General features: G+C 39.4%; 1 protein-coding gene across 3 annotated transcripts in view; it reads left to right on the top strand.

Annotated features, from left to right (window-relative positions):
* Positions 1-14,858, top strand: part of cntn1a (contactin 1a) — a 73,075-nt gene continuing 58,217 nt past the window's right edge. For all 3 annotated transcript variants that reach the window (XM_053685917.1, XM_053685916.1, XM_053685915.1), the window contains exon 1: positions 1-109. The gene's annotated coding sequence lies outside the window, so the exon portion shown is untranslated. The remainder of the gene's footprint in view (positions 110-14,858) is intronic.

The following is a 14,858-nucleotide window of genomic DNA, read 5'->3' as shown; positions in this document are numbered from 1 at the left end:
CCGTGCGTGTGCGTGTGCGAATACGCGCGCGTCCGTTCGGCGCTGTGGAGCTGCACGGTTTCAGGTGCGGCTCGTGAAGGTTACGGGGACGCGCAGACGGCTGTCACAGGTAAGGATGCTCTGCACATTGCTGTTTCATGGCACGACGCGGATATTGTGCGCGCTCCAGAGAAGCGGTATGATGTGTGTGTGTGTGTGTGTGAGCGGGAATGTAGCCGGTAATGTACCGCAATGCAGACCAAATACGGGGCTGTTTTCGTTTGTAGCCGTGTTTTGCTTCTGTAGGCATTTATGTCAGAGGTCAGTCGTGATTCCGTATGCGGTTTATGCGTAACGCTTGTAGGGTTTGCGTCGTTAGAACAGGTTACAACGCAGATATGTAGGCTGCATGTCGGCATCTCTGTTGAGCAACCTCATATGTGTGTGTGTGGGCTGTTTGCTTTTTTTAAACACACTTTCTTTTGCACCTGTGCTGGCATGCAATTAAATATTATGGACCGCTGACCATTTAGCCTGTTGATTTTGTTGAAGCAAATTGAAGCAACACAAAATGATTCCTTTATAAACAACAATAACAACAGCACTAATAAAGGATCATTCATTACTGTAAAAAAAAAAACAAAAAACAATAAAATCCACCATTATAGACTAAAATCACAAGGTTGAATGCCTATGCTTTTAAGATGGACTACATGTCACCTTTGGTGAAATGCCATATCTTAAAGGAGGAGTCTCAGTCCAGGTCCATGTGTACACATATCTGCACAGCTCTGTTCACGGACATGATACGTCACACACAGACGTCAGTGCACAGCACACATCCTACATACAGTATGACATGTAAGAAAATGATTCGATCACAATAACAATAACAATAACACAGGGCTCTGGTTTTCTTCGTGCATGCTCGGAGCGTACTTGACTGAAATATTAAAATGGTTCAGTGGGGTTCGGAGGCTATAACCCTCCTAGTTTCCTTGTTAAACCTGTGGCTTCATTATGGACGTTACATCGTACCTTGTTGGAGAGGGAAAATAATCCAGCCTGAACGACTTCATGATTAACATTGTCGTCATCTTTTTGAGCTTAAACTTCCTTCATTGACATTTCACTTTGCTTAAAATTTTCCGATATTACCCACAGTGCCATCTGACGACCTGCTGATAGTTGGGCAAGCGGCAATTCATCTGTACCTAAAGAGCATGCAGCAGCGCTTTAGTCTTTTAGTCTGGCTGGCTCTCTCACGTCCTCATCTGTACACTCCACCTCACACAAAGGGTTCCAGAGGTCCAACTTTCATGCTAACACTGTGGTCAATGCCATTGCACTCGACATCTCGTAAATCACTGACTTGTCAAGCCAAGTCTCTGACCTGATGGAGTGCAACATTTGCTGTCCCTGCTACATTTACATTGGATTTCTCATTCGTTTTATGGTATTGATTTTCATGGGAAAATGTTGATTGAGCTCTTCTGCTTTTGTGAGTGATTGTTATTACTTTTATCTCCTGTTTCCTATTGAACTGCACTGGCGATGTCTCCTTATGACATCAGCACGGCACACACCGCTAACTCACAGGAATAGTTAAAATACAGCACACATTAGCACCAGAATCACTAAACACAGCACATCTTTTAATATAAATATCTTTTAATATAAACATATTTTATATATTCCAGAATGCACTTTTCCTTTAAATAATGCTGTGAAATGACTTACAGTGGTGCTAAAACTAGATAATAAGAAAAAATATTATACTTGGTCATTTATTCACTGAGGAAAATGATCCAATATTACATATGTGTGAGTGGTAAAAGTATGTGAACCTTTGCATTCAGTATCCAGTGTGACCCCCTTGTGCAGCAATAACTGCAACTAAACGTTTCCGGTAACTGTTGATCAGTCCTGCACATCGTCTTGGAGGAATTTTACCCCGTTCCTCAGTACACAACAGCTTCAACTCTGGGTGGGTTTCCTCACATGAACTGCTTGCTTCAGGTCCTTCCACAACATTTCTATTGGATTAACGTCAGGACTTCGGGCTTTGAAACATTAACATTATTCTTCTATAAACATTCTTTGGCAGAATGACTTGTGTGTTTATGCTTAGGGTTGTTGTCTTGCTGCATGACCTGCTTTCTCTTGAGATTCAGTTCATGGACAGATGTTCTGATATTTTCTGTAAGAATTTGCTGGTATAATTCAGAATTCAATGCTCCATTAAGGATGGCAAGCCGTCCAGGCCCGGCTGTCCAAAGACATGAGAAGAAAGCACTTATTATGACTGTTAATTGGAAGGGGTTGATGCCTCTGCTTTTTATTATGAAACGGAATTCAATGCTCCATTAATGAGGGCAAGTCGTCCTGGCCCAGATGCAGCAAAACAGGCCCAAACCATGATACTACCACCATCATGTTTCACAGATGAGATAAGGTTCTTATGCTGAAATGCAGTGTTTTCCTTTCTCCAAACATAACGCTTCTCATTTAAACCTGGATGGAGCTCAAATCTTCTTTAATTCCAGACTGCTGGGACTACGGCTGCTCTTAACGCCATACAGACTTCATATAAATCCATAATGAACTTTTTCACAATATCTGTTGTTACCCAGATGAGGATGGGTTCCCTTCTGAGTCGGGTTCCTCTCAAGGTTTCTTCCTCTTAAAACATCTTAGGGAGTTTTTCCTTGCCACCGTCGCCACTCAGTGGCTTGCTCAGTTGGGATAAATTCACACCTTTAATATCTGTATACTGTGTTGATATTTCTGTAAAGCTGCTTTGAGACAATGTCTATTGTAAAAAGCGCTATACAAATAAAATTGAATTGAATTGAATTGAATTAAACCAAAAAGTTCTATTTTGCTCTGATCTATCCACAAAATATTTTTCCAATAGACTTCTGGCTTGTCCACATGATCTTTAGTAAATGCAAAAGGCATGAGAAGAAAGCACTAATTATGACTGTTTATTGGAAGGGGTTTACGCCTCTGCTTTTATTATGAAACTCATATGGGAGAAGAACACATCGGACCCTACCAGCTAGACCCCTGTAAATATGACCCTGATGTTGTTAGCATTTCCATCTGTGCATATTGCATGTTAAGCCTTAATGTCATACTGTGTAGCTTAATTATCACATTATTTGCAACCTGTCGTGCTTTTGTAATAAGTAAATGTAACCAGGAGTGAGTCCTTGCCCACTGCTGTCATCTATAATTTAATGGTCAACATGACCCTTTTGTTCAAAAAGGTCAGTACTCCATCACTTTGACTGTGAAGATCATTTCATTTTGTATCATCAGCTGCATGTTTTTGTTTTCTTGCTGAGTTAAGCGTGTCACTGTGTCACTGATCATTTCATATTAAATGATCAGTCTATGGCACGGTGGCTTAGTGGTTAGCACCTTTGCCTCGCACCTCTGGGGATGGAGGTTCGAATCCTGTCTCCATCCTCTGTGCGTGGAGTTTGCATGTTCTTCCTATTCTTCGGGAGTTTCTTCCAGGTACTCTGGTTTCCTCCCCCAATTCAAAGACATGCGTCCTAGGCTGGTTGGTGTTTCCAACCAGAATGTGAATGTGTGTGAGATTGTGCCCTACCTTGGACAGCTCCCTGGGATAGAGATAGGCTCGCCGTGACCCTGTATAGGATAAGCGGTATGGAAAATGGATGGATGATCAGTCTATTTCAGGCAATTTCTAACAAGAAATTTCAATAGTACAGTCAAGTTTAAGTTCAGTATATGACCGGTTTGTGTGCATATTATCAGTCATATTTATCATAGGACAAGTTCTATTACGTTTATAACCGTATTATATAAGGGTTTATAACCCTTACGTTTATAAGGGAGATTGTCACATTCTTACTGCCATATGCTTTAGCGTTAGTGTTATCAGTGCAATCTCAATCATTATGAGCGTTCTCATCATATCACAGAAAACTGAATTACACCTGACATACCCGAAAAAAATTGAGGAGCTGTTCTAGCTGGTGTTACTAATGGTCAAAGCTGAAATATATAAGATTTTTTTCTGGTCCATTAGCATTCTCAGTGGTTTTCCAGATCCCTAGTGCTGCAGTGTATCTCTGCTTGGAATAATGTTGTGTGACCATCAAAGGACCATATTCCTGTTTATGTACAGTATGTATTCCAGTTTATGTTTATTTGAATTGTAAAGATGCCTTGATAGTGACAGACCTTAAACCTTCATGCATAAATTATTAAGCCAGATACTTTTATATGTACCATTATTTTTTTGAGAAGGGCCAATGGGGGAATTTCGCCAGGACACCAGGGTTGTATCCCTACTCTTTACGAGAAGTGTCTTTTTAAAGACGACAGAGCGTCAGGACCTCGGTTTAAGGTCTCATCTGAAAGACGGTGCTGGTTTTACAGTATAGTATCCCCGTCAGTATACTGGGGCATTAGACCCCAAACAGACCACATGGTGAGTACCGCGGTCGACCTCTACTTAGTATCATTATTGGGGCCGATACGTATCTGAAGTGGTTAAGGCATCGTGTCATCGTGATTGGGAGGTTGTGAGTTGAATTGTACAGTAAATTTCTTTGGGTAAAAGCATCAGCCCAACGACTAAAATGCAAAACATGCTCTTACGATTGGTGTTGGATTGGATTTGACTTATTTTTCCATCCAATCCACTAATGTTTGGCGCATACTTGTTCATGCTAATTTAAGCCACAGGCTTCAAACATGATTATGACTACTAACTCACCAAATGCTAGCCACAGGAAGCAAATTCCGTTTAATAGTAAATTCACTGTGTCATTTTGGAGGTTTTCATGGTCAAAAATCAGAACCTGGAAATTTCTTACATAGATCGCAGTGCTACCAAATCCTCTCAGCAAGCGCTCATTTACTGTCTCTGTCTGCTCAATAGTGACAGCTCGAGTGGCTGTCTGTTCCTTGTAAACACCTAAACACTAAATGTGTGAACCTGATGTCTCGATGGCCTCCATTGATTAGGCAGATTCAGTATCTGTGATCAATACTCTAATGAAATGGTTCTGAAAGAAATGCTTACTCTTCATTGACATTTATGTTTGCTTTGGAGATAGGGTAAGAGAGGGTAAGAGGGGATTTGTGACATGTAGCCTGAGCTGAAGTGCTTATGAGAAAGTGTGTGTGTGTGTGTGTGTGTGCATTCTGGATATTCAGGATATGGTTCCTCGGATATAAGTATTGGTGTCTTGGAATAAATGTATAAGATTGAGTGTTCTGGTCATCTTTCATGCTTTATCCATATACAGTTACAACACGTTGTTCCCACGCTGTCATGCCTTTCAGTCTGATTCTGCTCCGTCCCTCTGAGCGCCTGAGACTAATGTTATAAAGCGACCACTGTGTCTTTTCTCTTCTCTCCACCCAACCCCGAGCACAGTGCAGCTGTCCCTTTTACTGCGACCATATCATGTTATAGTTCAAAACACTTCACCTGATTCAGAATGAAAGAAGACAAAAGCTTTTTTTTTTTCCCCTTTAATTATTATTATTTTTAAATGACCCGTCTTGGATTGCTCTTTTTTCCAAAACATTTTCTATCCCCCTCCTTTCTCTCTCTCAGGAATATGTAATTTATCAAGCTCTCTAGGTTATAATTTAACACCATTTGTATCTTCCTGCTGAGGAGGAGCGCTTCACGGATGCTTAACTCATAAATATCTCATTTAGCGCATCTGCTGAAAAGCTCATATTCCATTTAGAGAGAAGAGAAAACCTGCTCTTATTCAAAATGAAGGATTTGCAATGCATATTTGTAATAAATAAGATCAAGACTGAAGAAACAATTATGCTAAGAATTTTTAATTATCAAATATATTTGCGCTGGAGTGTCTGGGCACCGTCTAGGTGATTGTTATCCCTGTGATGTTCCTCTTTGATAAAAGTACTGGTCCTCTTTAGACACATGGGTCATCCTTTGTGGTTATTTGGGCACGGTAACAATCAGATTACTGTAGTCCTGTTAAGGATAATGCACTTAAGAATAGGACTCTTAAGCTAATTTGTTTACTGAAATAAACTTTACTTATGCCTTATATTAAGTTTGCCTTTACATTTCAGCCCTTAAGACTAATATGATGTGACTGTTCAGGTGTTCAGGCTATATTTGGCCTGTGGTCATGATTCCTGAGCAAGTGCTCTTTTGCAGCCACCTAACAGAGTAATCTGAGCTCTGGTATTGAAAATGCCGGAAAGCTCATCTTTGCTGCTGGAAGTGATTTTAGTATTTTTAGCGCAAATGATTCACTGGAAGTCTTAAGGGAAACAGGTGACTGATTTAGAAGTCATTACAAATGATTTGCCCTCCAGATCTTTCACTTTTAGTGTCATCAGGTTTGTTTATTGTATAACTACAATTAGACTATTGACATAAATGTATTATATTAGTGTATTCAGGTTCGCCTTTCTCTTTACAGTTAAATAGCTTTCTTTAGATGAAGCTAATCCTCTTCTATCAGGTCTCAGAACAGAATTTAGCTCATATAGACCATATATAATGCATTGCAGGGTAGACAAATGATCATTTCATTCTTATAGCCCAGCAATCGGAAGCTCCAGTGTGCTGCCCATTCCTCTGTTTTAATTGCCTAGGCTAAAAAGCAGTAGCTAATGCAGTGTAATAATGTAAATGTGCATAATTAGAGACTAAGGGAAACAAATTGAAAATTGAATTTTGATGATAGTAATCATCATCAATCATCTTCCAGCAAAGTTTTTAATGTAGCATATCATGTTTGTGCTCTGGACAGAACGTTAGTGCGTCTTTAGCAGCTTTATTTTCTCTCAGTGTTTAACTGCAAAGTGACCCTGTGTAGTTATGATGCTTTGCATCAAACTGAGTCGTTGTTTCTACACTATTTTTACCAAACAGATGTGTGAAAAATATCACATGATGTCTCAATTTTGAATACACTTGCGTGTCTAGTTAAAGACAACAGATTTTCACAGTTATCCAACACAATTATCCTAAAATGCTATTCCGTTTGTATGCTAAAATTCTACTAAAGTGCTCACGAAATAAACAAACAATTGCATGAAATTCTGGTGACATTTATTGAAATCATTAAAACATTGGACAGATGTAAGATTTGGAGTCCTTGCCATCTGGGAAGACAAGAGTCCCACTTCCTTCCATTTGAAAAGCTGTAAAAGAGCAAAAAGAGTGTTGGTTAGTTGTTAGCTACAAAATGTGGACAAATGCCTACGGGCTTTAACTGAGAAATTTGTAGTCTCTGTCCATGCTAATTAATCTATCAACCAGATCATCTCTCCTGAGTGTAGTGCAACAGGTAGTAAGATTTGGAACGGGGTGTCCCAAAAGTCTCCATACACAGGGGACTATGTTTGCCAGCACCATGTCGCTTGTGCCTTCTTAAGTGGATGTTCGTGGATGTCCGCTTCTCGGTTGGTCTAACCATCCTCATAGTTTAAGTTGAACACTATTTTTATTATGAGACACTGTTAAAGGACCTGCATGTAAGGATCAATAAGTAATGCTGCTTTTTTCCCTTTGAGATCTGCCACTGTTTATGATGAATTAGTAAACTTCACTCCACTTTACTAATATAGCTACACTATTCTATGTTGTACATCACATTACTGCAGTCTGCACACTGAGTCCCACACTGGAAAATAAAAACTATTTAGAAAAAGTGCATTATTTATTACATGAGGACATGACTCAGGTATTCAGAGATAACATTCAGATATTCAGAGATAGCTTGTAAATTCTTCCTGTTTTTTTCTTTAAGCAACAAATCAGTCACTCATTAATTTATTTTAATTTGTTTTATTTATGTTACTGTTTATTGTACTGGACAACAAAATGGCAGACACTGCCTCTGCAGTTTATAAAGTCTTTAGTGACAAACACAATGCTGCCTAATATATTATGTTTCCATGATACACACTAATAAACTATGTCATAATAATTATATTGGACCCGGGTTAGGTGAATTGATGTTAGCCCTGCTTAGGTTACTTTTTCCTGACTTTAACCTATTATAAGTGCTGCTTTATAGAGGAATAATTAGGGCTGCAACAACTAATAATTGATAATTAAAATAATGGACAACGAATTTCATTGTTGATTAGTCGGGTCTGTGACGTCACTGTGTATAAACCCAAGCGATTATCTTGATTTGTAAAACTCATGGTAAATGCTATCCACACACACCCAGCATGAGTCTGACACAGGCGCAGTCAATTAAAAACTGAACGCGCCTGCCCAATTCAGTATGAGCGTGAGGCGAGTCAACTGACAGGAAGAGTGAGGCGAGCCGACTGACAGGAAGAGTGAAGGTGAGCCGACTGACAGGAAGAGTGAGGCGAGCCGACTGACAGGAAGAGTGAGGCGAGCCGACTGACAGGAAGAGTGCGGCGAGCTGACTGACAAGACGATGGCTAAAGATTTGGTTTAATATAAGCGAGTTTGCCATTGTACTGTTTTGTTGTTGTTGTGTTTTTCATTAAGAATAATAATGAGCCTACCGTTCAAGCAATTGCCCCCCAAACTGCCACTAAGTCAGAAGCGTAAGTGAAGTGCGCACGGCGCACAGGCATTCCTAAGCGATTTAAAAGCGAGGGGGAAAAGAGGGAAAAGCGCCAAAGCCCTCTTTCACGGCAACTTTCTTCTGGCAAGCTCTGCAGACAGGGTTACCATCTTCTTTTAAGTTTCCTTCAGCATTTTTAGAAAATCCAAAATATGACCACACTTCAGATTTGGTCCTCTTGGAAGGTTGGAAATTCTCCCGAGCGCCATCACTGCCTTCCACCGTGTCCTCTAACTGAACCGGGAACACTGACTATCACAGCAAGCCTAGTGACAACCATCCATCACGTTATAGTCAAATATAAAACCTGTCTAAATGATTTCAGTGTGTGTATCAGTACTTTTTGTATATTTTCAGCACATTTTAACAGTACCGTGATAATACTGACAACCTTGATAGTTTTGGTCACGCTAATAGTGATATGAAATTATACTGCAATATTATACTGAAATACTGCAGCCCTAGTAATAATATAATCCTTGTAATAATATGGGTAAAGCTTTTCCAAGTCCACCAAGAAATTCTAGGCATCATATTTCTCTTAGAAAGACCTCATTATACATTTAGGGCATACTGCTCTCCGCTTACTGGTCTTGCATGGCTAAAATTATAGATCAATAGTTTTCTCTAACCAGTAGCTCCGGTGCTGAATGGAAGCACATTTAAGCCTAGAAATCCCATTACTGGTGAAAACGGGAGGAATGCAGCGCTAGCCAAGCACTCAGGGATCCCATCCCATCCACATAAACTCAGCCTTATTCAATTCATCCTCATTTTCTGGTGTTGTTTTCACAATTGGTGCATGTATTCACCTCCATAATTCCCTCAGAGCCTTATATATCCACGGCTGTGCTGTAAGTGGATAATTTCTGTGCTGCATTTTCTCAGGCATTGTGTTATTTGATTTTCAATGGGCATGCTCCTCTTCCCCTAACAAGAACGCTTCATCACTCTGTCTCTCCCACGTCCGACTTCTGTTTATTCATGTCATTTTTAATAACGGTCTTGATGCCCGAGTCCTGATTGCTATTAATGTATTTATTTGGTTTTTTTTTTTTTGGAGTTGCTGCAGCTCCTGGAAACTTAGTCTGATGGATGTATGACATTACTAGAAACAATCACACGTTTTCAGAACGACCAGATGTTGTTTGTGTGCTGAGGTTTGGACAAAGTGACCCAAATGCAAGAGTGGACAAATAATAAATGTATTATATAGCCCACTGGGCAAGTCGAAGTTTCCATGTGCTGCCCAGTCCCATGTTGTACCTGACAAACGTGTCTGTTGGTGTATCTGGGCGGCGTCTGTCGATGCAGTGTGAACTAGGCTCACGATGTCGTGTGCTGTCCTCGCATTGAACCTAAAATAGATTATTCAGGTCTGCCTAGCATCTTCTTTTTCTTTTTATATGTTTAACCACGATGTTACAGAGTTTAGTAAGCAAGAGAGTCACAAGCTTAATTATGCTTCATTTTGATTTCATTTTCGCATACCTGTGTGTTCCTCATTCTGAAAAAAAAAAACGTCTGTCATCTGTGCAGTCTAATTAATCTGCCTAGTAGAAATCGCTGTACTGTCAGATTGCAAATTGACCGGAATGCTGTGCAGCAGGTGGCAGGATCAGGATGCGTATGTTATAATTATCATCAAGTGAAGACTGTCAAGCACATCAAGTTTAATCATACTTACCAAATGAAAATTTTTGTTTTGCAAAGTCAGTAAAACATTTTTTTTCTTTCTGATTGTTGAACCTACTTGAAAAATGCGAATACAAAACAAATCTTCTGGGCACAAAATGTGCTTGAACGGTATGCCCGGGCTACTGATTTGTCCATCCCGTTAATGTGTTTTCGCGCGTGTGTGTGTGTGTGTTTTTGGAGTTTTCAGTTTGGTCCTCAGCTGGCTGTTTCTGTGTTCTTGGCTTCAGTCCGGACAGAATTTGCTTTTGAGCGCTGTATTGGTGTGGGAACATTAGCATTCGTGGTGAGCATGCCGAAGAAACAGGTCGCTTTGCTGTTCCACAGCAGGCTGCTCCACACTTTCTCTGCACACTGCTGAATACTGAATCAGGGAGGATAAAGGATGCTAAGAAACCTGTATATTACCTCCTACACAAATGCTCAACTAACTCATTCATCAGGTCAGAAAATAGGTTCTGTGTTGTTGAACCTATAGAACAAGTTAGACCATGGAATTATATGTCTAGTTATACAGGCTGTGTTGTATTTGGTCTGGTGCCTGTCCCTCGTTTTCAGAGAGATTGATGAAGGTAATCAGCTGCAATGTGCATGGAAATGCATTTTGAATTCTGCTCATTCATTTCGGCTTCATTTATCACGCTGATTTGCACAGCTATGGTAAATGTGCAAAGAAGGATTTTTAAAATCATACCATACAAAAGCACAGCATTGATTTTTTTTTTTCTTTTCGACTTCAACTGTTCTCATGAACTGAAGTTAACAAAAATAGTTCCTGGAGCAGGGAATCTTTCTGAAAGCTGTCCTATATTTCTTAAAAAAGGATAGCACTCTGGGGGCTAAAATGATAACGGTGACTATTTGAAATGAACAGAGAATCACATTTCAATTCATTGTTGCTTTTTTTTTTTAGTGTTTAGGGCAGAATGTGACTGCGAAGTGTGTTTGTGTGTGTGTGTGTGTGTGTGTGTGTGTGTGTGTGTGTGTGTGTGCGCATTGTGTGCTATGTTAAATAATGCCTGTTGCAACTACTGTATGAACGATTAACGATGAAAGCGTGACCTCACTAAAGCGCATCCACTTCTGACTTTACCAAATGCTAGAGCAAATCTGTGACTTTATTAATGTTAACTGTTTTTTAGCTGCTTTTTAGTCAAACAAACAATTGTGATGACTTAATTGTCTTTTCTGTTTCTTTTCTGCCATTCCTAATCGTGTAACAATGTATAATTATAGAAAATGTACTTGTCAGTCCATCCAGGATTTCACAGAGGCCAAAAATTTTTCAGCTTGAGAAAAAGACTAATTACTCTAGTTAGCAATGTTTTCCTGAATTAAAATTCAAATTTAGGTAAAAAGATTTTCTGTAAATTCAATAAAAACCATTTCACATGGAAAAGAAAAAAAAAATCTGCTATGAAGTAACGTCCGATTTTAATTTAGCATGCTGCACTTAGCAAAATGATATCATGTTACAATGTGAATCCAAAAGCAGGATCGGTTTTTGTTATTATTTTTTAACCAAATATAAGATTTTTAAACCTATTGCTAGAATTTTATCTATTTCAGGCTTGAAACAGTCTAAAAAAGTTTCCCATTTTATGCATTTATTTCGAGATAGAAGCAAAATGATCCACCAACAGACAAAAAAAAAAAAAAAAAAAAAAAAACATCTAGAAATTAGTAAAAATGTGTAGAAATGTGTTTTATAATGATGTATTTAGTTTATGGTAATTTTATAATAGGGAATACTAAATAAATCTGACCACGTTTAAGATATTTTAATTTGTAAATATGCCATTTTTTGCAGTGTGTTTAGCACAAAATGTTAAAAAAAACAAAAACCAAACAAATAAAAAAAACAACCCAAAATGCATACAGACAAGTAAGCTATTTTTAGAAGACCTGCCAGTATTACATCATCAATATCCAGAAACCAACTGTACCAAATTCCTGCACTTCCGAGCAGTTCATCCACAATGGATTGGCTACTGATTGTTGCATTGGAGAAGGTCAGAAAATTGAACTGCTTTCTGCTTGCAGTAGGAGGAGACTAGGAGAAGAGGACTATTTCACATGCTGGAATATTTATGTAGGGTCTGTAATGGCTGTATAAGAGGACGAGGGCAGTGGGTGTGAGGGAGACAGTAAGCACAGAAAGCCTTATCTCTCACACACAGCTTCAACAGAGCGCAGGAGGGATCAGGCTGGGAGAGTGCATGGTACACTACACCGTGACTGAAACGTTATATTTAAAAGCATCCCACACAATTGGACAGACACACACACACAGAGAGAGAGAGAGTTGGTTATGGTGAAATAAATCTGGAATTTAAGAACTTTGGACAGGTTTTTGATTTTTGGGGAAAACCCATGCAAAGGAAATTGTTCCGCTTGTATGACCGCTTTTCGCCTCATGAGGAGAAAGCCTGGGGTTATAAAAGCCGAGGCTATTATAAGGAGAAGGAGAGAGAGATGATGTTCCTTTTAAGATGCTTAAAAGAAGAAAGACATTCAATTCATGCCTGTCAGGTGTGTTTCAGGCTATTGGTCTCCTTCCTTGCATTTTGTGGAAAGTCAATACTAATCAATAGTCTTGTATAACATGAACATTGACCCAGCGCTGTTGAATTTTCAAATCTGATTGGTCAGAAGGTGTTGATACATTTTCTATAACAGTGTGTACTGTGTGTCTTTGACAGTAGCTCGGCTACACAGGTTTAAATGAATGCACTCATTTTAATAACTTAGTATTTCTATCCAGGGTGTCCCAAAAGTCTCCATACACAAGGGACTATGTATTCCAGCACCACATCGCTTGTGCCTTCGCCAGCGGATGTTGGTGGACGTCCACTTCTTCTCGGTCGGTCCGCAACACTTCCAGTCTTTTTGAATTTGTTAATAAGTTTGGCAGCAGTGTCGTCGGTGATGTGCTCGCCATGTTTCCTGTTCAAGTCCATCGCAACCTTGCGAAAGTTTCCCGATCCAGCCATGAGAATGATTTCAATACGTTCTTCTTTCGTCAAAGGCGTTCTCAAAGGCTATCTGAAAAAATTTTATACTGTAAACTAAGTATGAAGAATTTTGTAAGACATTTTGCTAAAAAGTGTTCATTTCCCCTGTGTATGGAGACTTTTGGGGCAGCCAGTATTAACAACTTACAAAGAGACTTGTATGGCAGACACGCCATGTAAACGTGTGGTGAGGTTCTCCGTGAGGAGATGTTTATTTAGCTCCTCCCTTAGTCCATGGTAGGCTGATTGGCATGTCCAAAGTGTCCGTAGTGTATGAATGGGTGTGTGAATGTGTATGTGATTGTGCCCTGTGATGGATTGGCACCCTGTCCAGGGTGTACCCTGCCTTGTGCCCGATGCTCCCTGGGATAGGCTCCAGGTTTCCCCATGACCCTGAAGTGGTATAGTAGACGGATGGATGGAGTCTCCAGTGTCAGCAGTTTGTAACAGCCAGCGGTAAAGCTGTAACTTTATGTTTTCCTCCACAGACAAGTCTTGTGAAGGGCAGAGGGGTTTCTCAATAACATGACAAGCTGCGTTTTTTTCCCCCCTCTCTCATTACTTTCAAGAGTGCGAAAAATTGAAAGGCTTGTGTGGACACTATATCTATAGTATAGTTATTATATGTAACTAACTATAAATGGATAAAAAGAGCAACATCTTTGATTAATAAATTAACAGTTTTAATCATTGGCGAGATGCTGTGGACTTCAGGACGTGCTGTTCCAGGAAAATAATCAACTTCAAGATGAGGTGAATGGGACCAACTACATTACTTAGCCAATCTAGTTCAATAAATTACTGATGGAAATTGCAGTTGAAGCTGGGGTATATTCAAATTGGTTTTGTTCAAGAGTATTCACAGACCTGGCCGATCTTAATTGAAGATTTCTTTCATTTTTGTTAGCATCTTTTTTTTTTGCCTCAGACTTGATCACTTTTAGCGTTATTATAATTAAAACCCAGTGTAGGATGAAGCCCTTTACCTATGCTACACTGAGTGGGTTGTTGAGTGGGTTTATTTTCCAGTAAATCTGGAAGAGGCCTCCTCCTCCTCACTCGTTTTTGGTGATGTACACGGTACATTATAGCTTTTAAGCCTGTGCTTTTATATCCACCTTTAGAACAAAATGCTCAGTCATACTCATAACTATGCTCGCCAGGTCTGTGAATATGGGTGTGTTCTTGAGATGCAGGAGATGCTGCTGTTATGGCAGAGTGTTTTATAACAAGAATTAAAGTGAGGATTTTAAAAGGAAGTAGCAGATCAATACAGCGTCCAGTGTTCCATTATTTTCAGCACTTTCACAAGGGCTCATCAAACATCCTCTGTTGACATAGATAATGATTTGAATGCACTGAGTATGAAACAATAACTCCACTGGTCTGGGAAACTGAACGTTTATCAGATAGTAGAACAACAGATAGTACAAAGCCTGTATTTTAATCGACCATTTCTGCTTAGCTAAATATAAAATAAACTTTTATTTGGCTTAATATGTTTTTTTTTTTAATGATTTTAATTTGGATATATTAGTGTCACAGTGAGGAAACATGTTGGTATGCTTATGGACAT

Source organism: Ictalurus punctatus, chromosome 14 (assembly GCF_001660625.3).
Source record: "Ictalurus punctatus breed USDA103 chromosome 14, Coco_2.0, whole genome shotgun sequence".
Taxonomy (NCBI): Eukaryota; Metazoa; Chordata; class Actinopteri; order Siluriformes; family Ictaluridae; genus Ictalurus; species Ictalurus punctatus.
This window is presented reverse-complemented; position numbering and strand designations above follow the sequence as displayed.